We start from the raw sequence: 25,435 nt of genomic DNA, 5'->3' as shown, positions 1-25,435 counted from the left end.
TATAGGTATATATATAGATATATAATATATATATATATATAGATATAGATATATTTACATACATAGATATATATGCTTGTAAGGAGAGAATATACATAATACTTGAATTCTCATATGTAATGAGGGAAAGGCAAGTTGAAATGATATGTTGATGAACATTCACTATGGACATGCCACGGATGACCTATATATAAAGATAGTTGATAGTATGAGACAAAATATTGGTGTAAAGGCATAACCAAGGTGATACGACAGTGGACTATGTATATGATGATAGACAAACACTGAAATTGGGAACAAAGTGTAGACAGATGATAAATGCAGATGGGACAGTGTGTTAATGTAAAGAAAAGGTTGAAAGAAGACCTAAGTGTGAATGCAGAGATGAGGGAAATGTAGTTTTGCAGAAACAAACATGCTATAGTGAGTGTGCACAATGACATAAAATGTTGAAAGTAAAATGGGTATGGGATACGGCTGGTGATATACAAAAATAAAGGCATTAGTTGCTATGGAAGGCACAAGGAAATCAACGCATATGTGCAGTAAATGAAAGACTATAGACATAGACAAATGCTATAAAGTTGCAGGGAATTGACCATGACAAGTACAGCAATGAGAGACTACTTTGGGGATAGCAAGTGGGTAGAGGTGCGACCAATGATTGTGCAAAACTGATTTGTCCTAACCTACAGAAATTTTATGCTGAAGATACTTAGCTATGACAGTATATAATTCAGCAAATACACATATTAATAGGAATGGCTGTAGCAAAGAGTTAATATAAAACAATAGTGTGATCTTGCAAAAAGAAAAGAAAAAAAAACAGAGAATTTCATATCAATCACATTTTTTTTTTTGTTTTATCTAGACAATGGCTGATGTCTTCAGCCCTATGATTTTATCCAATGTAAACATGCTGCCGTATGGGAGATATACAACAACGAGACCATTGACTGCTGTAGACACTTAAATGACTGATGAACATCACTCAAATGTGCAGTTGTCCACTACTTATTTCCTGCAAAACTGATTGCTTTCCTTTATTATGAACTACACATACAGATAACATACAAAACTCCATTGAACCCAACTAAATAGTTGATTTCCAGCAGTTTAGTGCTCATGACATCAAAAAAAAAAAAACTATCTGATAAAACTCAGGAATAGTGAATGGAAACAGATTTTCCTGTTTAGTAGCTAACATTTTATCATTGAGATGAAGGATTCATAACAACCAATATTAACATAAATCTGGATGCACACAGAGGAGTAGTGACAAGTAAAGGCACAGTAGCCCTACAAACAGATAAAAGGTTAGTAATGTAGACAGGATAATGAATAAAAGAAAGAAAAAAAAATTTGAGATGGATGGGTCCATATAACCGGTTCTGTTTTAAATGATACCCTTTAAGATAACCATGAACATATCTATACAATGAACAACACCATAGAATCTTCATATTTACAGATCTTGGGTAACATAGTAGAAAACAAGCTAAATAACAGGAAGTATGTGCAAAGGGGCAGGCATAAGACGCTAATGTAAGTGAATTTAGATAACAGGTAATAAAGCAAGTATATAAAAAAAATGACAACAAGCTAAGTTACAGTAATGTTACAACTCAGATTTTCATAACCAATCAAGGTTATTAGCTATAGAAGTTGACAAATGCACTTCAAAACATATTGCTAATCAAAACTCTTCAGATGCATATAGAATGAAGACCGACCAGATATCAACCTCTTGAAACCTATTAGTTACTCAAACGAAAACCCTAGACCATCATGTATAGAGTAATCATCATTGAGGACCAAATCACAGGAAACATGTAGAGGAAATGCCTCTCATGCTGAAAACGAACCTTACATTATCCTTCATCTTATATCAACTCCAGTTAATCAGATTTGCAACAGAGTTTTATTTAATAAAACATAACGAAATGAGGATAAAACACAGCCATACGTTACCTTGTAGATCCTATGCACCACTCGATCTACAACCAACGATAAAGAGGTCGATCTTCTTCTATTGGGCTGAAGGAAATGGGGAAAAACGTTGGCTGGATCTCCTGCACCAAATGAACTATCACACAACCCACTAAGCGTTGAAGGGTTGGAGGCTTTTCACACTGGATGGAGGAGAAGGAATCCTCTAGGGGCAAGACTCCACCGCCCAGCAGAGGGTACCTCACAACAGAGAGGAGCTTCGGTGGAGGGGCTGATCTTCTTCTACTAGTAGAGCTCTTCAATCTGGACGGTAGAGACAAAATCCCGAGGGGCCAGGCTCCACGACAGAGGAACTCCTGCAATAAGAACAAAAAAATTCAGAAATCCATCGGTCTCCTTTCTTTCCATCTAACCCCTTTTTAAAGATTTTGAGCCCCTTTTCCAAAAATCGCAGCTTTCCTTCTGCGGGTCCGTTATTGTTTTTTTTTTGAAAATTTTGAAACTGAAAATTTATTTGGTTTTGAAAATCCGCCGTTTTCAAAAAGGACGAACCTTATCACTTTCAAAAAATTTTGGTGCGTTTACCTAAAGTTTAGGTAAAAAAAAAAAAATTAGGAAAGCTGGTCCGTGGCGCCATCTAAGGCTGCTCATAATTATAAAATAAAAAAAATGAATAGTGAAATGAAATAAATGGGAGGTTTAGGGAAATGCCACCTCAGCCAGCTTATTTTTTAAAAAATCCTTTTGAAAATAAAGTTTTATTTTGTTTGGCAAATTTCTTATTTTCAAGTGGGGTGCCACATGTGTGTGGGCCCACTAACTATTTTATAAGATAAATAATATAAAAAAAAAGGAATTTTACAAATTAGTACCATCTTCAGGTAGACCCTGCTTGAAAATAAGAAACATACCTGAGAATCTGAGTGTGATGCTAGTTCAAGGCGTGTCCCACACCATTTATTTTAAAAAAAATAAAAAAAGCAAAAGAAATAACTTCTTTTTGGGATTTTCATAATATGAAATAAATTTTGGTTTGTTTTCAAAAAATGGTTTTTCAGGGCAAAAATATGTATAAAGAAAATGCAGAACTTTGGTAAAGAGATTTAAAGTCTTTTTGCGAAAAGTTTTGAGATAAAATCTTTAAAATTGTGTCCTATTCTTTCCAACTGACGAAATTTAAAAAAATCAATATCAAAACTATCCAGATTGTTTTCTTGAGAAAACTTTTGTAATTCAGAGTCCTGTGGGTAAAATGGGAAGAATTGGTAATTTTAAAGACCCAGGGTTTTGAAATCGATTTTGAAAAGTTTAAAACTCAAATCTGGATTGACAATTTTGAAATCGAAAGTTCTGGACCTCGAAGTGACATGCTGTGCAATGAAATGATATGAAATGTTCATGCAATGCTACGCAAAGACATGTTTCAAGAAATACTACTCTGAATCAGAAATGGGAAATTCTAGTTTTTTTGTCAAGAGTAAAATTTTGAAAGTTTGCAGTTTTGAAGGTATTTCTGAGCCTAAATATAGAAATTTTGAGACGTAGGAATGAAATTTTGGACTTTCTACAAGGTCTAAACTCAGAAAATGACCATTTTGCCCTTCAATGATCTTCGGAGAACCGAAATGTGATGATTGATGAAGATATCAGGAAGGTGAGTAAAAATTTGGGGTGTTTACAACGGGCTTAGCATCTGGCTTTAAAACGAGACGATGTTGGACTAATTTTGGGTCTAAACCTGGCATATCTTCATATGTCCATGCGAACACTTCTTCATGTTGCTTGAGAAAATTAGTGAGCCTTTCCTTTTCTTCCGGACTTAGACTGGTACCGATCTTTAGAATCTTGGGATCGTCCTTTGAACCGATATTGACATCTTCAGTCGGATCTTGTACTAGAGTAGATGGTTCTTCTTGCTTCTGAACTGAGGAAAATTCTGGCAATTCTTGAAGAGATTGATCAAATTCTGCATAATCATCTGACTGCTTTGCAACCTTGCCATCTTCTGTGCTCGCTTTGACTCGGTGAATTACTGTCGATTTCTAGAAAGCCTTTGGATTGAGAACGAGTTTCTTGATTGCTCGGGAAGACATTCTGAAATTTTGGATAAGAAATTTTATTCAGGTAAAATCGCCCATCATAAGACAAACAATCATTTGAAAAGAACCATGCATAAAATGACATTGAAATTAGGAGATAGAGAGAAAGGAAATGGATGGCATCCAGATAGACAAAGAAACTTGACATTTTATTGATTTGACTTGATCAAAGACATTGAGACATTTATTTTGAAAGGAATAGAAAGGAAGTGCAACAATGATTTCTTAATGTGCCCTCTTAACAAAAACAATCTTCTTTTGTTGGCTTTCGCCGGAGAATCCTAATCCTGCTCTGTGGGGACGATGCTTTTGAATCATTGGCTCGATGCGACCATCTTCATTTTTACCTAGTCCTTTGAAGGGTTGATAACCATGCTTCAAAAGTAAATCAAATCCATTTCTTGCTCTCATGAACTGCGGAAACAACGGATAATCTTTGATAGTGTTGTAGTTGATCCGTCCTCCAATCTTAAAGAATTTAGGACCTCTCCATTGGGTCATGGCTATAGTGTGCCGAGATGGCTCAGCTGTCTGAAGTATTTATAGACTTTCTCCGAGACTGACTTCTTCTCTTTCCCTGATGCTAGGGATATCTGTTGTGAATGACGGTCGAGGGATCATGGGCTGCAGGAGCCTTTCTTCTGGGTCTTCTCCCAGTACTGTTGTAAGCATTCCACCTTTGGACCATTTCACGCATTGATGAAGGGTGAAAGGTACCGCATTTGCATTATGGATCCATGTCCTTTCGAGCAGTAGATTGTAGGTGGGTGGTACATTGACCACATGAAAGAGGACGAAATGTATTGAGTAGTTGATGAACATTTTCAGAAATATCTTGCCTTTAGCCGTTTGACCATGGTTATCAAATCCATATATGGTGATAGGATCTGGAATGTACTCTTCTTCCTTGATGCCTAGTGCCTTTGCTGTCATTTCAGGACATATGTTGAGGTTGCTGCCTCCATCAACCAACACATGGGGTACTGTCATCCCGCTTACTCGAACAACGATATACAAGGCATTGTTATGAAAGGAGTGAGGCTTTGGAAGGTCCTCGTTCGAGAAGGCGATTGGCGCATTTGTCATGGCTGAATTCACGATCTGAGCCATGTCTTCAGGTGTGGTACTGGGTTTGACTTTAATTTTTCTAAGCAAATCGTCTAGTACCTGTTGATGCTTGTAGGAGTTCTTGGCTAAGTCAAAAATTGAAACATTGGACAAAGCAGTCATTGGCTTTTGAGTCTCCTTTTCCGGCATGGGCTTGATGAACTGATTAAGGAATTCTGGGATTCCTTTTAATTTCTTGGGGGACAATTTTGTGGGTTCTTTAGACACCTTCAGCTTGACAAATGCTGCATTTATGTCCATCTTCTTAGAGGTTGGTGCTGCTTGTTGTAGCACCAAAACCTGATGTTGAACTTGGAGATCTTGAAAAGAACACGGCTTGGTGTGTTCTTGAGGTTGGAATGGCTGTTCAGTGATTACTGCCGTGGTGTGCGGCGGGAATGGATGATTGAGAATGTCCATTTTTTCTTCTTCATCTCCTTCCACCAAGAGATTCTTGTCAATGTAGTCTTGCACAATGTCCTTGAGAACGAAACAGTTCTCCGTGCTGTGTCCCACTGTCCTGTGGAACTTGCAGAATTGGTCTTTCCATTTCCCCATAGGCACAGGGGGATTGGCCAGTCTTGGCAACTTGATCATTTCCTTCGACAACATATACTCGAGCACATCTTCGAGCGATTGGTCGAGAGGAGTGAATTTCCTGTCGTAGCTTCATCCTTCATGCTTAGTCTTTTCACGCAGTTTTGGAGCAAGGGTAAGGAGACCTACTCTGGTGAAGATTTCTATAATGGCCTAGAAGGGGATGACAATCTGGAAAATCTCCCTCGCAAGTTCCTCAAGTTTGATGGAACAGGCAATCCCAAGGCTCATTTGGCCACGTTCTATGCTGAGTGCAGTCGTTTCAGGAAGGACAACTGGGCATTATTCATCTGCTTTCCTCGCAGCCTAGAGGGAACAACGGTCAGGTGGTATTCAGACCACATCAACCCTATCGAACTATAAGAGTTCGATAAAGTTGTGAATCTTTTTATCGAGCGCTTCATGTTCAATATTGAAGCAACACCAATTCTCAATCATCTATACAATTTGAAACAAAATGAGAATGAGAGAGCCGGCTAATTCATCCACAGGTGGAGAAGCACCTATAACAGAATGAAGGTTCTCATCCCAGAGGAGCATGCCCTGCAAATCATTTTGAACAACTTTGCTCAGCCTCTGAGGAACCTCATTTCCACATCTCCCGCCAAGTCATTCATCAAACTAATTGAGAGAGCCGAGTGGCTCGAGACAGGACTGAATAATGGCCTATATGAGGGTTACCCTTTCGTTCGAGGGAATCCTGAGCAAAAGAAGAAGGCACACGTTGCTTACTCCGCGGATTTTTTCGACAACAGCAGTAGTTCTAGCAGCAAGAAAAGCAAGAAAAATCGCAACAAGAATGTCGGACACTCCAGGGCCGAAAGAACAAACTCTGCAGCCCAAAAGGGAAAATTTGTTAAGCCACAGCCCGTCCAATCAGCACCGCAGCCAGAAGTGAAACAGCCAGAGAAGCTGAAACATGAAGGATGGAGTTATGATCGGGAGTTTACAGCTCTAGAGCAGTCCCGCGAAGACATTCTGGAATATATGATGTCGAAAGGAATGATCAAACTTTCCAAGGTGGCAGATCCTCTCGTTGCTATGGGAAAGTGGACTGATAAATTCTGCAAGTTTCACCAGACTGTTGGACATGACACCGAACACTATTTTGTCCTTAAAAACATCATCCAGGACTGTATTAACAAGAATTTGTTAATCAAGGATAAGGATGAGCAACAACCCGAAATTTTGTCCAAGCCATTTCCTAAACATTCAGCTTCAGTCATTATAGAACAGACATTTTCTCTGCAAGGCAACATTCAACCATGTTCCAGCAAGGACATTCAGGATCAACATCAGGTCCTCGTATTGCATCAGGCACAGTCTTCCGCCAATAGGGTGGATATCACTTCATTATTCAGCAAGTCAATGAATAAGCCAGCAAAAATGACAGCAGAAAGCACCAAGCAAGTTCCCAAGATCCCGAAGCGCTTTATGAAGGCAGCTTCAAAGAAAGGGGAAACTTCAGGGTCAGTGCAGAAGCCAAATACTGCTCTATCAAACATCTCTATCCTGGATTTGACCCACGCTTCCCCAGAGCACCAGCAAGTGCTAGAAGATCTGCTAAGAAAGATCAAGGTCAAGCCTAGCACAACACTGCAAGACATGGCTCAGATCGTCAATCAAGCAATGACGAATGCACCAATCACATTTTCTGATGAGGATTTGCCGAAGCCTCATTCTTTCCATAATAATGCCTTATATATAATGGTGCGAACCAGGGGCATGACTGTCCCACATGTGCTTGTTGATGGAGGCAGCAGCCTCAACATCTATCTCGAGATGACAGTCAGGGCCTTGTGTCTGAAGGAAGAAGAATACACTTCAGATCCCATAACGATCTACGGTTTCGACAACCATGGGCAGACAGCTAGGGGAAAAGTCTTCCTTGAAATTTTCATCAACTACTCGGTGCATACCGTGCTTTTCCATGTGGTAAATATGCCGCCCACGTACAATCTTCTTCTGGGACGCACCTGGATCCACAATGTCAACGTCGTTCCTTCTACCCTTCACCAGTGCATCAAATAGTCGAAGGGAGGCATGATTACCACTGTTCTGGGAGAAGATCCAGAAGAGAGACTCGCGCAGCCAATGATTCCCCGTCCTACTTTCACTGCCGACATTCCGAGCATCCGGGAAATCGATGAAATCAATTTAAGTGAAAGCCTGGACATATTGAAGTTGAAGTCCGTCAGAAAATGTAACCGCAGCGATCCAGTGGGAGGGACCTCACTTCTTCAAGCTAGGTGGGCGCCTTGATTGCACTTCATTCAAGGATCATCCTCTGTTTCCTCAATTCTCGAAGACTAAGAAGGGATTTGATCTTCTGATGAAACATGGCTACCAGCCCTTCAGAGGCCTTGGTAAGAATGGAGACGACATTCTGGAGCCAATCATCCCCGCTCGGCATGTTGAGAATACAGGCTTGGGTTTTACTGGTCAATCATCTGGCAGAAAGACCATGTTCATCAGAGAAGCAGAATGAAGACAATGCCAGTGTTTTCTGCTTTCTCTTCTTTAATGTCATCTTGTAAGGGCAAAAATCCGCCCCAATTTCTTCGTTTTCTTCAACAAGTCATCTGTAAATATCAAAATTACTCATAGCAATGAAATTTTGATTTCCTATTTGGCGTACACAAATTCTTTGCTTATATCTTTGTCTATGATTGTCATTCTCTATTTCTGTATAAAAGGCTATTTTTCGAACATTTTACCTTTTTCTCAAAAACCTTCATTGCGCTTTCAGGATTGCCGGAATCATGGCTTATCACTCAAAAGGCTCGTTATCAATTCTAATTTTTCTCAAAGTAATTTCAAACCGGCCAGAATCTGCAAGGCAAAGGCAGGGGCAGAGGTCAGCAAAGTGGCAGAGCAGATCGAAGAATTGGCAAAGTTCGATTCAATGATTCAAGAATTGCCAGTATCCAGAAGCAGGATGAACCATCGCCATTGGCTCAGGATCCGACAGAAGAGGTTAATATTGGTTCAGAAGACGATCCGAAAGTCCTCAAAATTGGTTCCAGCCTAAGTTCAGATGAGAAGGAAAGGCTCATCCATTTCCTCAAACAGCATCAAGAAGTCTTTGCTTGGACTTATGAGGATATGCCAGGCTTAGATCCCAAGTTAGTCGAGCATCGTCTCGTGTTGAAGCCGGACTGCAAGCCAGTCAAGTAGAAATTAAGGAAAATGGATCCCCGAGTAGCACCACAAGTTAAAGAAGAACTTGAGGATTTGTTAAAGGCAGGATTCATCCGAACCATTGACTACCAAGACTGGTTGGCAAACATCGTGGCAGTTCCCAAAAAGAATGGCAAAGTCCGGATTTGTATCGATTTCAGGGATCTAAACAAGGCCACCCCAAAGGATGATTATCCACTCCCCAACATTGATCTTTTGATCGACAGCACGACAAGCCATGCCATGTTTTCCTTTATGGATGGATACTTAGGATATAATCAAATCAAATTGGCCACTCGTGATCAATCCAAAACTTCTTTTACCACGCCTTGGGCCACTTTTTGCTACACTGTCATGCCATTCGGACTCAAGAATGCTGGGGCAACTTATCAGAGAGCAATGGCAGTTATTTTTCTTGACCAGATGCACAAGAACGTGGATGCCTATGTAGATGACATCCTGGTCAAATCCAAAGAAGGAGAGGATCATCTTGATGCTCTCGGCCAAGTCTTTGAAAGACTTATTCTCTACAAGTTGAGGCTCAATCCGCAGAAATGTGTCTTCGGAGTAGAATCAGGCAAGCTACTAGGCTATATGATCAGCAAGAGGGGCATAGAGGTAGATCCTGCCAAGGCAAAGGCAATAATTGATATGCCACCTCCCACCAATCTTAAAGAACTGCGAAGCCTTCAAGGTCGTATTCAGTCGATTCGGCGCTTCATCTCCAATTTGGCCATGAGATGCGAACCCTTCAATCACTTGTTGAGGAAAGAAGTGAAATTTGAGGGGGGACCAAAATGTCAGCTCTCGTTCGAGCGCATCAAGCAGTATCTCCTCAACCCACCTGTTCTGAAGCCACCAAAACTTGGAAAGCCACTTTTCTTATACATTTCTGTCAATCAGAATGCTTGTGGCGAATTTATTACGCAGTATGAGGAAGGCAGTCGGATAGAGCATGCCATCTACTACATCAGCAAGACTTTCATTGATTATGAGAAGAGATATTCTCAGATGGAAAAGACATGTCTAGCCTTAGTATGAATGTGTCAAGAGCTGAGACATTATCTCCTGGCATTAGAAATCAAAGTTTTATCGAGACTCAATCCTCTCAAGTACATCCTTGAGCAACCTTTTCTTACTGGACGAATTGCAAAATGGCAAGTCCTCCTGATGCAATACGACTTGGAGTATGTTTCTCAGAAGTCAGTCAAGGGACAGTCCATCGCAGATCAGTTGGCAGATTTCTCATTGACAGAAGAGATCAAGGCAGAATAAGACTTTCCCGACGATCGCATTTGCAATGTTCGGGAGTCCCCAGTGTGGACCTTTTTCTTTGATGGAGCCAGAAACATGTCTGGTATAGGGATCGGGATCTTGTTGATCACTCCCGAAAAGGAGATGATCCCTTATTCTCTCAAACTCAACTTTCAGTGTACTCACAACGTGGCCGAGTATGAAGCTCTAATACAAGGCCTCAAAATTCTGCAAGACTTCAATGTCAAGAGAGTATATGCCTTTGGTGATTCATTGCTTGTTGTTAGACAAGTTAATGCTGAATGGAAAGTCAAGGATTCAAAATTAATTCCCTATCAGAAAATTGCTCTAGCTCTCATAGGCAATTTTAAAGAATTTCAGCTCAACCATGTCAAGAGGGAATACAATCACATAGCAGATGGCCTAGACTGTTTAGGCCCTATCTTGTCGTTTAAAGACAGTGAATCCTGTCGTTCCTTCGAGATTGACAGACTTGATCAACCTGCCTTCATTTCAGCTGAGCAAGTAAACCAAGCCACTCAAAAAGAGAAGCCTTGGTATCAGGATATCAAAAACTTCATTGAAACTGGTGAATTTTCATTAGAAATGCCAAGAAGAGAACAATGTGTGATCCAACGCATGTCAACCCGTTATTTCATCCTTGCCAATACTCTTTACGGTCATGGGTTCAGTTCTGAGTACGCCAGATGCTTAGATAAGGATGAAGCCATGGAAGTTGTCCGAGAGACACACGAGGGAATTTGTGGTGGTCACGTCGGCTACCAAATGCTTGTCAAGCAGATTATCCGGGCAGGATATTATTGGAAGACCATGCAGCAAGATTGCCATTAATTTGTAAGGAAGTGCGTCAAATGCCAAATACACGCACCTTCCATTCATGCACCAGCCGCATATCTGCAGTCCGTAGTTTCTCCCTGGCCTTTTTCGATGTGGGCCTTCGACGTGGTGGGTCCAATCACTCCTTCAACTTCTAATGCCCACCGATATTTCCTCGCAGCTACATAATACTTCACCAAATGGGTCGAAGTTGTAACTCTGCGAACAGTGGAAGGCCGACATGTGGTTTCTTTTATTCATAAGAACCTCCTTTGCCGCTTCGGCGTCCCACATGATATTGTGTCGGATAATGGCAGTCACTTCAATAATGAGAGGATGAAGACCTTCTGCTCGAAGTTCAAGATTCGTCACCTGTAAGACCCGCAATTTTTCAGAAAATATCTGAATAAATTCATGAGACATTTACCGGTAAAAATAACATTTCTTCTCAAAATGCGAAACAAATCAATTCCTGCGAGCCAGTTATACTTAGGATATTCGTCGAATCGCGAATATATGCTCAAACACTCTGGAAGCCATAATTTCCTATCTGAACGAAATCAAAGGATTCCTGCGAGCCAACTTTCTGAGTTACATCAATACGAAGATAATGGCCTACTCAGAAATTTTCGGAAAAAAATGCCGAAAACTCAACTTTTTTGTGGGACCCGCGAAAATATTGGTGGGACCCACAGAAATATTTCTTAGAAAATATTCTAGAATATTCTAGAACATTCCAGGACCTTCCAGCACCTTCCAGGGAATATTCCATGGAATATTCTTTTTGGATAAGATCAAACAGTCAGATGGATAAGATCAAAAGTAATTTTTGAAAAAGCCATGGACTAAAATGGAAATTCTGAAACTTGGGGATCAAGTTTCAGAATCTATAAATAGGGGATGACCCCTCCTTTAGAAAATCGCCAAACCCTCTATCTCTCCTCCTTTTCTAAACCTCTCCTACCTAGCCTAGCCCACCTCAGCCCACCTGACCTGGTCTGAGTCTGCCTGACTTAGCCTGAGCCTGCCTGACTCAGCCAGAGCCTGCCTGATCTGGTCTTAGCCTGCCTGACCTAGGTCTGAACATACTTGACCTAAGTCTGAACCTAGTTGACTTGACTTGAACCTAGTTTGGTTCAAAGTCAAAGTCCAAGAACTTTTTCGTCCGAAGTCCGGAGTAGATCCTTTTTCGAAGTCGAGCCTCGTTCGAAGCGTTTGAAGCAATCAGAGTCGTTTCTTCCTCAAATTGAAGTAAGTTCGCTTCATTAATCCATCTCTCTCAAGTATTTGATTGTTTGTATATAGCATATACTTTCTGAAGTAGTATCTTGCTTTAGTTCTTGGTTGAGCCCTCTAGGACGCTTCGGTGTTCACGCGCTCGCCTCGTAACTATTGTCAGATATATATGTTCGAATGCGCAGTATATGCGTTCTTCAAAAATAGTATCTCGCCCTACTTCTTGGTTGAGCCCTCTAGGACACTTCGGTGTTCACTCGCTCGCCTCGTAACTATCGTTGGATACAGATCTAGGTGTATATCTGTAGATTCTGCCGACGCATCCTATATCGCACAGGCTATGTAATTTACCTTTGTCGTCGCGTCGTATGATGCCAAGGCTCCCTGCTTTCTACACTTTTCGATTAATGCACTTCTGATTATGCATTTACTTACGCCGTCGCGTCGAACGATGCCAAGGCTCCTACTTTCTGCAATGTATTTACTTACGCCGTCGCGTCGAACGATGCCAAGGCTCCTGTTTTGTTATATATGTAGAATATTTCGTTCAGTTACACACCCTGAACAATAGTATATGCATTTCCTTTATGCCGCCGCTGTATAAAGCACAGACTTATGCTTATACTACATATATGGCGCGTAAATAAGCATTCAAATGGAAATCAACTCCAAATCGCCAATGCGATTCCCTTACCGCTCCTCGTTCAAGATTCTGCTTGACGAATGAAGCCTCTATTGGAAAGGCTTCGGTTTTTTGGCAAAATGCTCTTTACGTAAAGACTAAGTCAATTACGTATGGCCTGGCTATGGCCGAGGGTTCCTGCAACCTTAATGGATGCAAAGTACACACAACGGTGCGCATCCATTTCCCGAGTTAAGCGTAGCGATTTCCCACCAAAGAGGGGAGATGCCGCTGAAATGGATAAAAAAAAATGCACGTTTTCTCCGTTAAAGAGAGGAAGTGCTGCTGAAGTTCCTGAAGGAGCTAAGAATAGCTCAGAAAGAACGTAGCAGGAGTGCTACCCAGTTCATGGAACGCCTTCTACGACGTAGAAAGGTTCATCACGCCACTGCCGATAAAGCAGAGAAGGTACTGATGGAATGGTTGACAAAAGAGCTGCCAGAACCATTTAAGTGGCACAACGATGCCCTTTGTTGGAACGATGTTAGAATGACTCGTCTCCCTGACACCTGCAAGGGCACCATACTTGTAAGAGCCGTTGTGCCAAAGTAGGGGTAGCGCCTTGACGAGGTCCTGAGCTCGTTGCGTAAAAATACGCCGAGTAGCCGATTCGTAGAGATTGAGTCATGTGCATGGTCATTGAGAATTATCAGACAACCAGACTCGTAAGGGCCGCTGAGCCGGAGTGTGTTGTTTCCACCGAAAGAGGTGAAGTGCTCGTCAAGGCCGACGTGCCGAGAGCAGAGTTAAGCATGCATATGAATAAAACCTTTGTTCCACGGTGAAAACCGTGTGGTTGATTGGGGTCGGGTACATACTTCTCAAAGGCTGCCTTATAGGCATGCAATGTTCGTCAAGTAATTGTAAGACCGGCAGGCCCCTTTCAGAATTTCTCACCGAGGAAGAAGGTGATGGCGCAGCCTTGAGTGACAAACATTTCACCCGAACCTGATAAAGTTCATTGATGGCCTCCGTCACTCAAAGGTTTGGAGGTCGTGGTTATCCTTAAATATCTAAGGATTGAACCCAACTACTGCAGTAGCAGAATGCATTCGGATACCTAGTAAGGATCTCTTCTGGTATGCTGTACCGTCCTACTAGGGAGATGGGGTCAACAGGCCTCTGGGGTATCTAAAATATATAGAATAATCAACCCCCAGATCGTCGCGTTGTCGCCCAGATATGAGTCCCCTAAGCCCAGGAAGAGGTGCAATTATCGAAACAAAGCATTAGCTTAGGTACAACGATACTTTGAATGTATGCGTGTGTGTACGATGTTGAGTCAGTCTTGTATAACCTTTGTGAAGGTGTCATGGTCGATATACTACTGGACCGATTGGAAAAGAACCCCATTGATATCCGTACGACTATGCGAAGCTCGGAGAGTTGTCCTTAGATTCATAGGATACGGATGTGCCAAGCATAAAGACTTGAGCTAGACATCCATTTGTGACTCTGAAGAGGTCAAAGCTAAGTCGTAAAGACTTAAGCGATTATTCTAACTCACAACATTGAAGAGGCTTATACGAAGTCATGAAACTTGCGTGAATGTTCAACTCATAGCTCTGAGGAGGCTCTTGCGATATACGCTTAGTCATGGAGGCTTGAGCGTCGTATTACGAACTGCGACCCTGAGTGGTCTATGCATTTACTTGAGTTGAATATATAGGTGTTTGCTTACTTACCAGACCTTCAGTGGTTCTGACCCCGTGTTATGGGGATTTCAGGTGTTGTACCTGCGTGGCGATATGCGGAGTAATGCGGCATCGAGTTCCAGGGTTTCTCTAGACAGAGTTGTACTGATTTTATTGAACCTACACTGCTTTTCTAAAGAGTAGTGTTGTAATAAACATGTGGTTTTCGATAAAATGGAACACTTTGGTGGTCAATGAGTTGCTTGGCCACATACCTGCAACGTGCTCAGAATTTTCTAAAATTGACGACTCATTATCGTCTTATTTCGATGCTAAAAGCTTTTCTAAGTTCCGCTGCAAAGAAAAAAAAAAAAAAGAAATTCATAAAAATTTTAACTTAGCTTTGTTTTGGAAATCCGGGGCGTTATAGAATTGGTATCAGAGCAAGAGTCTGAGAAACCTGGTTCGAGATCCGTCTTGTCCACCATATCGCACTGTAAGTATATTTTACACTTCTTGTTCTGATCTGGGTGCATCTTTGTATAGATGACAACTCACGACTCACGAGGCTACTGCTATCGTTGCGGGATTATGCACGATGAGTGGGTATGCCCATATGAGGTACAAGACTGCCAGTTTTGTGGCGAAGAGGGGCATTCCGCCAACGAATGCCAAAGGAAATATACTGCCGATATGGGTCGGCGGGGATCGCTTGGTCTTAGGGACAAGACCTCGCGTGTTAGTGGATCACACCATACAAGTGTTGGGAGTAGTCACACCCCATCGACTTCAGATGAGCTACCATCTCTGATAGAATTTGACTTGAACTTCCTTGAGGGATTCGGTCAATCGCAAGGCTATCAACAAGCATCATGTACGCCTAGCTTGCACAGTCGGGATGAGGGATGCAATAACTCCTTCTATAATCCCATTATGATTTAGGATTCTTCGAATCATAGTGCCATTATATGGGGTAACAGAGCGGCTTCACAAACGCCGAGCCTGAATGGCCAAGGAGAGGGATACAACCTATATCATCCCATTATGGTCTCGGATTCCCCGAGCCATGATGCTACTGAATGGGCAAGTGGACCGGCATCACTGATCTATCCACAAGAGTCGCTTGAGAGTGCGGAAGTGCCGCCCAAGCCAAAACTAGTTGTGCCTGCACCAAGGCAATGTGGAAGCAAACGATACTTCGGGTTGTTTGGGTCAAGAAAGAAACCCAATTCTTAGAAGAGACTGGTAGTGTTTTTGAGTCAATAGACTCATGTATATAGTTTCTTAACGCCTAAAAGTCTGCCAGTGCGGCATGACATTTTGTTTAAGGCGATGCTTGTGTAAATGTGATGTATATTAAGTAAATGAAACTTTGCTTTGATATATACATTGAGAAACTAAAACACGTTGCTTGTATGTGATAGATAAATGGCTCCTACGACAAGGAGAACCATGCCGAGCGAGGAGTCCCATACTCAAGGATTCCTACTGGAAACGCTCAACAATCTGGTTACTGCCATCCGTGAAACAAGGCCAAACCAGTCGCACCTCGAAACGAAAACCTTGGGGGAATAACCTATGAAAAATTCCTTAAGCTCGATCCGCCAGTCTTCGCCGGTAGAGCCGATCCTGAACTGACAGAGAGTTGGGTCGAAGAGACAGAACGTGCCTTCCTGGTACTAGGAGTACCAGAAGAAAAGAAGACCAACTTTGGCACGTACATGTTGAAAGACAACGCACGAAAGTGGTGGGATACCACTAAGATTATCCAGTTCTCGGAAGTTGAAGTCATTCCTTGGACTGACTTCTGGAGAGCTTTCATGGATAATTACTTCCCGTTACACTCTAGAAACAAGAAGAAAATGGAGTTTCTGGAATTGGAGCAGGGTGGCATGAGTCTGATTGACTATACCACCAAATTTCAAAATCTTGAACGGTACTGCTCCCGGTTATTTGAGACCGACCAAGAAAGGGCCGACAAGTACATCAACAGACTACGAGAAGGGCTAAGGTCACGGGTTATCACCAGCATGCCCCAAACTTTTCAAACGGCTGTGGCAGCAACTTCGAAAATACAAGTGGATTGGGAGCGATCAAAAGTGATCATAGCGAAAAGGCCCGTAGTTGATGGTGGGAACAAGAAGAGAACGTTTCCAAGTGGCCAGGGTTCACGACAACCCTTTCAAAAGAAAAGGTTCCAAGGTGGGAATGTTACTCAACAGGTCGTAAGGCCAAGGCAGAACATGGCTCCAAACAATCTGCAGTCCAACCCAAAATGCCAGGTAAATCACGCAAGAGGACCATGTCCACGTGACACAGGTGGATGCTTCTACTGTGGCAAAGTGTGCCACATTGCAAGACAGTGCAGGAAGAAGCTTGCTGACCAGCAAAGGAGGAATGCCGGATCTGCCGGACCCTCTCAACAAATACCACAGTGAACACAAGTCCAACGACCCCCACCTAGAGTAGAACAAAGGCCTGCTGCAGGTCGTGTATACGCTGTAACGACTCAACAAGTCGAAACCGGTGACCTCATTGAAGGCACCGTACCTGTTAATGGACATGCAGCTTACGTCTTGTTTGATTGTGGTGCTACTCATACCTTTATCTCCAATGATTTTACCGAACAACTCCACGCTTCGGTACAACCGGTGGATAAAATGATCGAAGTATACAACCCGTTGGGTTCACGCACCAAATGTATCCATTGCATCAAGAATTTGGATATAGAGATAGCTGGGCAACACTTGCCTACCGATGCCATCCTAATCGATATGGTACAATACGATGTCATTCTGGAAATGAATTGGTTAGCCCAGAACCATGCCAGGATCTTATGCCGAGAGGGCAGGGTGATTCTATCACGACCGAGAATGCCTAAGATAGAATACCGGATATCCAAGCCAGTTCCACAAAAGCGGCTTATATCAGCTCTTAAGGTTCAGAAATACCTTAGGAAGGGTTGTGTAGCCTTTCAGCTGAAGGCTCAAATATTCAATCCCTTGAGAGTTTGGAAGTGGTTCGGGAATTTCCCGAAGTGTTTCCTGAGGAATTGCCAGGACTTCCACCACTTCGTGAGGTTGAATTTGGAATTCAATCCTTACCTGGAACTGCGCCGATATCCAAAGCCCCATATCGAATGGCGCCTGCTGAACTCAGCGAGTTGAAGTGTCAGTTGGAAGAACTGATGGAACAAGGGTTCATCCGACCAAGTATGTCACCATGGGGAGCCCCGGTGTTGTTTGTAAAGAAGAAGGATGGATCCCTTCGGTTATGCATCGATTATCGGATGCTTAACCAGGCAACCGTTAAAAATAAGTATCCGTTGCCTCGGATTGAGGACTTATTCGATCAGCTCAGAACAACGAGAGTGTTCTCCAAGATCGACCTCAGGTCTGGGTACCATCAGCTCAGAGTTAAGGAAGAGGATATACCTAAGACTGCTTTTAGAACGAGATATGGCCATTATGAGTTCGTAGTAATGCCCTTCGGACTCACTAATGCACCTGCTGTCTTTATGGATCTAAGGAACCAGATATTTAGACCATATTTGAATAGCTTTGTCATCGTATTCATCGATGACATTCTCGTATATTCAGAGAATGAGGAACAGCACAAGGAGCACTTAAGAATCGTCTTGAAAACCCTTCAAGATAATCAGCTATATGCCAAGTTTTCAAAATGTGAATTCTGGCTAGACAAAGTGATGTTCCTTGGCCATGTGATCTCAAAAGATGGAATCGCAGTAGATCCTGCGAAGGTCGAAGCTGTGATGGACTGGAAGCAACCAGAAAATATCACTGAGGTCCGTAGCTTCCTTGGACTTGCCGGTTATTATCGGAAGTTCATACAAGACTTCTCCCGAATCGCCGTACCCATGACAAAATTACTGAAAAAGGGAGTTAAATTTGAATGGACTAACCAGTGTAAGGAGTGCTTTGAGGTTCTCAAACAGAGGCTTACCACTGCCCCTGTCCTTACCTTACCTTCTGGTCAGGGAGGCTTCATGGCTTATACCAATGCCTCAGGAACAGGTCTGGGTTGTGTGTTGATGCGGCATGGCAAAGTAATCGCCTATGCGTTACGACAGTTGAGAGTCCATGAGAAAAACTATCCAACCCACGACTTGGAGCTTGCCGCGGTGGTGTTCGCACTTAAAATCTGGCACTACCTGTATGGAGAGAAATGTGAGGTCATGTCGGACCATAAAAGCCTAAAATACCTCTTTTCTCAACAAGAACTCAATATGCGGCAACGACGATGGCTGGAATTCCTCAAAGACTATGAATTCACGCTTTCCTATCACCCTGGAAAGGCGAATGTCATAGCAGATGCCCTTAGTCGCAAGACTGTTGGCACTCTAGCCAGCCTCACAGGACAATGAAAGCTGATGGAGGATTTCGTCAGTTGGAAGCCATTCCTGGCTAATCCAGGAAAGATTCGATTGTCATGCCTGACGATCCATATCGAGATCCTCGATCGCATCGTAGCTGAACAGTTCAAGGACCCCCAGTACTTGGAATTAAAAGCTCGTGCTGAAAAAGATGATACCTTCTTCCATTTAAAAGAAGATGGAGGAATATGGATGGAAGAAAGGATTTGGGTGCCAAATAACCCTGAGCTCAGAGAGGAAGTACTCTAGGAAGCTCATAGTAGCAAGTACACTATCCACCCTGGAGGTACCAAGATGTTCAGAGATTTACAGAGAAAGTACTGGTTGAGGGGTATGAAACGTGATGTGGCTACGTTTGTCTCAAAGTGTTTGATCTGCCAGCAAGTTAAGATCGAACATCAACGACCTGGTGGAAAGATGCAACAGATCGAGATTCCAGAATGGAAATGGGAAGGCATTACGATGGATTTCATCGTTGGATTGCCTCGATCCAAGAGACAACATGACTCAATATGGGTGATCGTGGACAGACTCACCAAGTTTGCTCACTTCCTGCCAATCAACACTCGATACTCAACTGAACGATTGGCAGAAATCTACATTCGGGAAATTGTTAGACTCCATGGAGTGCCGATTTCGATCATATCTGATCGTGACCCGAAGTTCACCTCTCACTTTTGGGAGCAGCTTCAAAGAACCCTGGGGACGAAACTCAAGTTCAGTACAGCTTTCCATCCCCAAACAGATGGGCAATCAGAACGAACCATACAGACTCTTGAAGATATGCTAAGAGCCTGTATGCTAGAATAGAAGGGTGATTGGGATTCCCACCTAGCGTTGGCTGAATTTGCTTATAATAATAGCCACCATGCTAGTATTGGGATGGCAACATATGAAGCCCTGTATGGACGACCTTGCCGATCACCAATCCATTGGGGCGAAGTGGGTGAGCGAACCTTGGACTCGCCCATTGTCTTGCAGCATTACACTGAGCAGGTCCACATGATCAGAAAGAAACTACTGACTGCTCAGAGTCGACAGAAAAGCTACGCCGATCAGCGACGTAGGGAACTCACTTTTGCGGTTGGAGACAAGGTCTTCGTCAAAGTCTCTCCAACCAAAAGTGTTTTCCATTTTGGAAAGAAGGGGAAACTCAGCCCCATATTCGTTGGTCTCTTCGAGGTTTTGAGCCGGATAGGAGAGACCGCCTACAGAGTAGCATTGCCACCGCAGTATACATAGATACACAACGTATTTCATGTGTCAATGCTTAGAAAATACGTTCACGACCCTTCCCACGTCATCCAACATGAAGATATTGACATCCAGGAAGATATGACTGTGGAAGAAATACCTGTCGAGATCGTGGACCGTCGAGAACAAGTGCTTAGGTCGAAGGTCATTCCACTTGTTAAAGTGAGATGGCAACATCACGGAGTCGATGATTGCACTTGGGAGCCCGAATCGGATATGCGGGATAAATATCCTGAACTCTTCGCTTTGTACTCTTAACTGAATTTCGCGGACGAAATTCCTTTAAGGGGGTAATGATGTAAGACCCGCAATTTTTCAGAAAATATCTGAATAAATTCATGAGGCATTTACCGGTAAAAATAGCATTTTTTCTCAGAATGCGAAACAAATCAATTCCTGCGAGCCAGTTATACTTAGGATATTCATCGAATCGCGAATATATGCTCAAACACTCTGGAAGCCATAACTTCCTATCTGAACGAAATCAAAGGATTCCTGCGAGCCAACTTTCTTAGTTACATCAATACGAAGATAATGGCCTACTCAGAAATTTTCGGAAAAAAATGCCGAAAACTCAACTTTTTTGCGGGACCCTCAAAAATATTGGTGGGACCCACATAAATATTTCTCGGAAAATATTCTAGAATATTCTAGAACATTCCAGGACCTTCCAGCACCTTCCAAGGAATATTCCATGGAATATTCTTTCTGGATAAGATCAAACAGTCAGATGGATAAGATCAAAAGTAATTTTTGAAAAAGCCATGGACTAAAATGGAAATTCTGAAACTTGGGGATCAAGTTTCAGAATCTATAAATAGGGGATAACCCCTCCTTTAGAAAATCTCCAAACCCTCTCTCTCTCCTCCTTTTCCAAACCTCTCCTACCTAGCCTAGCCCACCGGACCTGGTCTGAGCCTGCCTGACTTAGTCTGAGCCTGCCTGACTCAGCCTGAGCCTGCCTGATCTGGTCTTAGCCTGCCTGACCTAGGTCTGAACCTACTTGACCTAAGTCTGAACCTAGTTTACTTGACTTGAACCTGGTTTGGTTCAAAGTCAAAGTCCAAGTCCTTTTTCGTTCGAAGTCCGGAGTTGATCCTTTTTCGAAGTCGAGCCTCGTTCGAAGCGTTTGAAGCAATCGGAGTCGTTTCTTCCTCAAATTGAAGTAAGTTCGCTTCATTAATCCATCTCTCTCAAGTATTTGATTGTTTGTATATAGCATATACTTTCTGAAGTAGTATCTTGCTTTAGTTCTTGGTTGAGCCCTCTAGGACGCTTCGGTGTTCACGCGCTCGCCTCGTAACTATTGTCAGATATATATGTTCGAATGCGCAGTATATGCGTTCTTCAAAAATAGTATCTCGCCCTACTTCTTGGTTGAGCCCTCTAGGACACTTCGGTGTTCACTCGCTCGCCTCGTAACTATCGTTGGATACAGATCTAGGTGTATATCTGTAGATTCTGCCGACGCATCCTATATCGCACAGGCTATGTAATTTACCTTTGTCGTCGCGTCGTATGATGCCAAGGCTCCCTGCTTTCTACACTTTTCGATTAATGCACTTCTGATTATGCATTTACTTACGCCGTCGCGTCGAACGATGCCAAGGCTCCTACTTTCTGCAATGTATTTACTTACGCCGTCGCGTCGAACGATGCCAAGGCTCCTGTTTTGTTATATATGTAGAGTATTTCGTTCAGTTACACACCCTGAACAATAGTATATGCATTTCCTTTACGCCGCCGCTGTATAAAGCACAAGCTTCTGCTTATACTACATATATGGCGCGTAAATAAGCGTTCAAATGGAGATCAACTCCAAATCGCCAATGTGATTCCCTTACCGCTCCTCGTTCAAGATTCTGCTTGACGAATGAAGCCCCTATTGGAAAGGCTTCGGTTTTTGGCAAAATGCTCTTTACGTAAAGACTAAGTCAATTACGTATGGCCTGGCTATGGCCCAGGGTTCCTGCAACCTTAATGGATGCAAAGTACGCACAACGGTGCGCATCCATTTCCCGAGTTAAGCGTAGCGATTTCCCACCAAAGAGGGGAGATGCCGCTGAAATGGATAAAAGAAAACGCACGCTTTCTCCGTTAAAGAGAGGAAGTGCTGCTGATGTTTCTGAAGGAGTTAAGAATAACTCAGAAAGAACGTAGAAGGAGTGCTACCCAGTTCATGGAACGCCTTCTACGATGTAGAAAGGTTTGTCACGCCACTGCCGATAAAGCAGAGGAGGTACTGACGGAATGGTTGGCAAAAGAGCTGCCAGAACCAGTTAAGTGGCTTAACGATGCCCTTTGTTGGAACGATGTTAGAATGACTCGTCTCCCTGACACCTGCAAGGGCACCATACTTGTAAGAGCCGTTGCGCCAAAGTAGGGGTAGCGCCTTGACGAGGTCCTGAGCTCGTTGCGTAAAAATACGCCGAGTAGCCGATCCGTAGAGATCGAGTCATGTGCATGCTCATTGAGAATTATCAGACAACCAAACTCGTAAGGGCCGCTGAGCCGGAGTGTGTTGTTTCCACCAAAAGAGGTGAAGTGCTCGTCAAGGCCGAAGTGCCGAGAGCAGAGTTTAGCATGCATATGAATAAAACCTTTGTTCCACCGTGAAAACCGTGTGGTTGATTGGGGTCGGGTACATACTTCTCAAAGGCTGCCCTATAGGCATGCAATATTCGTCAAGTAATTGTAAGACTGGCAGGCCCATTTCAGAATTTCTCACCGAGGAAGACGGTGATGGCGCAGCCTTGAGTGACATACATTTCACCCGAACCTGATAGAGTTCATTGATGGCCTCCGTCACTCAGAGGTATGGAGGTCGTGGTTATCCTTAAATATCTAAGGATTGAACCCAACTACTGCAATAGCAGAATGCATTCGGATACCTAGTAAGGATCTCTTCTGGTATGTTGTACCATCCTACTAGGGGGATGGGGTCAACAGGCCTCTGAGGTATCTAAAATACATAGAATAATCAACCCCCAGATCATCGCGTTGTCGCCCAGATATGAGTCCCCTAAGCCCAGGGGAAGGTGCAATTATCGAAACAAAGCATTAGCTTAGGTACAACGATACTTTGAATGTATGCGTGTATGTACGATGTTGAGTCAGTCCTGCATAACCTTTGTGAAAGTGTCATGGTCGGTATACTACTGGACCGATATGGAAAGAACCCCATTGATATCCGTACGACTATGCAAAGCTCGGAGAGTTGTCCTTAGATTCGTAGGATACGGATGTGCCAAGCATAAAGACTTGAGCTAGACATCCATTCTTGACCCTGAAGAGGTCAAAGCTAAGTCGTAAAGACTTAAGCGGTTATTGTTGAGAAACTCTATTTTGATGTCACATAATATGATACACTGTCGTATTTGATTTTATATAATATGATAATATGTCTTCTTGAAAATTGTTATATTATGACTGGATATGTTTTGCCATATATCTAACGAGTATTTGATGCAAGGATATCTCACTCAAAAGGATGGAGACCTCCTGTTCAAGTACAACTATGGTGCAATCATACTCCTTGAAGAAAAAGCTTGATGAGCCATGCATTCCTAAAGACCATCTAAAGAGATCGGCTACCTCAGGTTGAAGACTTTTTTTCTTCTTTAGAGTCATATGTAACAGAACCTTCAGAAGCATGCATATTGCATATTACATACTCATTCATAAAAGCTATTTCATAAAAGTATACGATAGTTTCAAAAAGCACCTTTTTGAAAACCAATAATTGTACCTTCTTACAAACCTTTATGGAAAAGGTATTTTGACATGATATAATTCATGATTTCAAAAAGCAATAATTGTACCTTCTATCATGTATAAGACAACTTAAAAAGAAATGATTTCAAATGGGTAGGAAAAAGACAAAACATGGAAATCGGCTACACAAAGAAAAACAAATATAATACTTGTTGAAAAGACTTTAGTTACCTTTTTAAAGAAATGATTTCAAATGTGTAGGAAAAAGACAAAACATGAAAATCGGCTACACAAAGAAAAACAAATATAATACTTGGTGAAAAGACTTTAGTTACCTTTTTACAAACCCATAGAATGTCGACCTACTTGAAGTCATCATTCTCTTTGTATAGCATTAAATACCTCCTGTAAGAAATCCTTGTTAATATCCATCTCAAGAATGTCGACTTGTTTAAAGTCTTCATTCTCTCTGTAGACATTGAAAAACACATCATAAAGAAAACTCGTGATATGACTATGTACAAATAAATATCTCAAAGCATTTATTGTACTTACACTCATTTAAAGTAAAGAAGTACTTATGTACCACAAATCATTAATTAGGATAAAGACAAAACTACATGACAGCCTACAATCCAACGTTCAATGTACTATTGTAAGAAATAGACTTTTTACATAAAATATATATTACCTAAAATATTACAACGACTATTGTACCCTATATTTTACTTTTATAGAAAGAAGATTTTTTCGAAAACCCATAAATTTGGTTTTTAAAATGACATGACATTTCACATCTCAAAAAGACTACGATTTCAAATAAGTAACGACTACTTTTTTAAAGCTATATAAACACACTCAAATAAACTATTCAAACAGGGGAATGGATATGTGAGCTTACAACGAGAAAAATTTCTATTTGATATTTGAAAGAGAGCCTAGAAAAAGAAAGAGAAAAAAAAAAGAAAAGAAAGAGAAAAAGTCAAAAATAGCTCTTTGACAAAGAGTATCTTCTGAGTGAAAAGAACAGAACATTCTGAGAATCCTTCATTCGTGTATTCATATCATTCTGAAGGTTCTATAGGAAGTATTGTAACTTTCTGTTATTCACTGTTTTCCTTCTTTGTTGAAAGAAGTAGACCTCTGAGAAAGAGGGTGTTGCCCTTCTCTGTTGAGAGAAGAAGACCTCTGTGGAAGAGGGTGTGCCCCTTCTCTGTTGAGAGAAGAAGACCTCTGAGGAAGAGGGTGTTGTACTATTTATCCGGTGACTCGGATGTTATAGTGGAAAGCTCAAGTGGTTTGCTTGGGGACTGGATGTAAGTCAGGGTTTTGACCGAACCAGTATATATTCTGTGTTTATGTGTTGTGCCTTTATTGCATTATATTTTTAATTTATCGATCTGTTTAGTAATTCCCTGTTCACCCACCCTCTAGTGGAATTTCATTTGGTATCAGAGCAGGTTTGCTGGTTTCGACATAACAAGTCTTCCAGCACAAA

The sequence above is a fragment of the Nuphar pumila genome, chromosome 1 (assembly GCF_984573655.1).
Source record: "Nuphar pumila chromosome 1, dmNupPumi1.hap1.1, whole genome shotgun sequence".
NCBI lineage: Eukaryota > Viridiplantae > Streptophyta > Magnoliopsida > Nymphaeales > Nymphaeaceae > Nuphar > Nuphar pumila.
The sequence above is the reverse complement of the archived record's forward strand: the minus strand, read 5'-3'. Positions refer to the sequence as shown.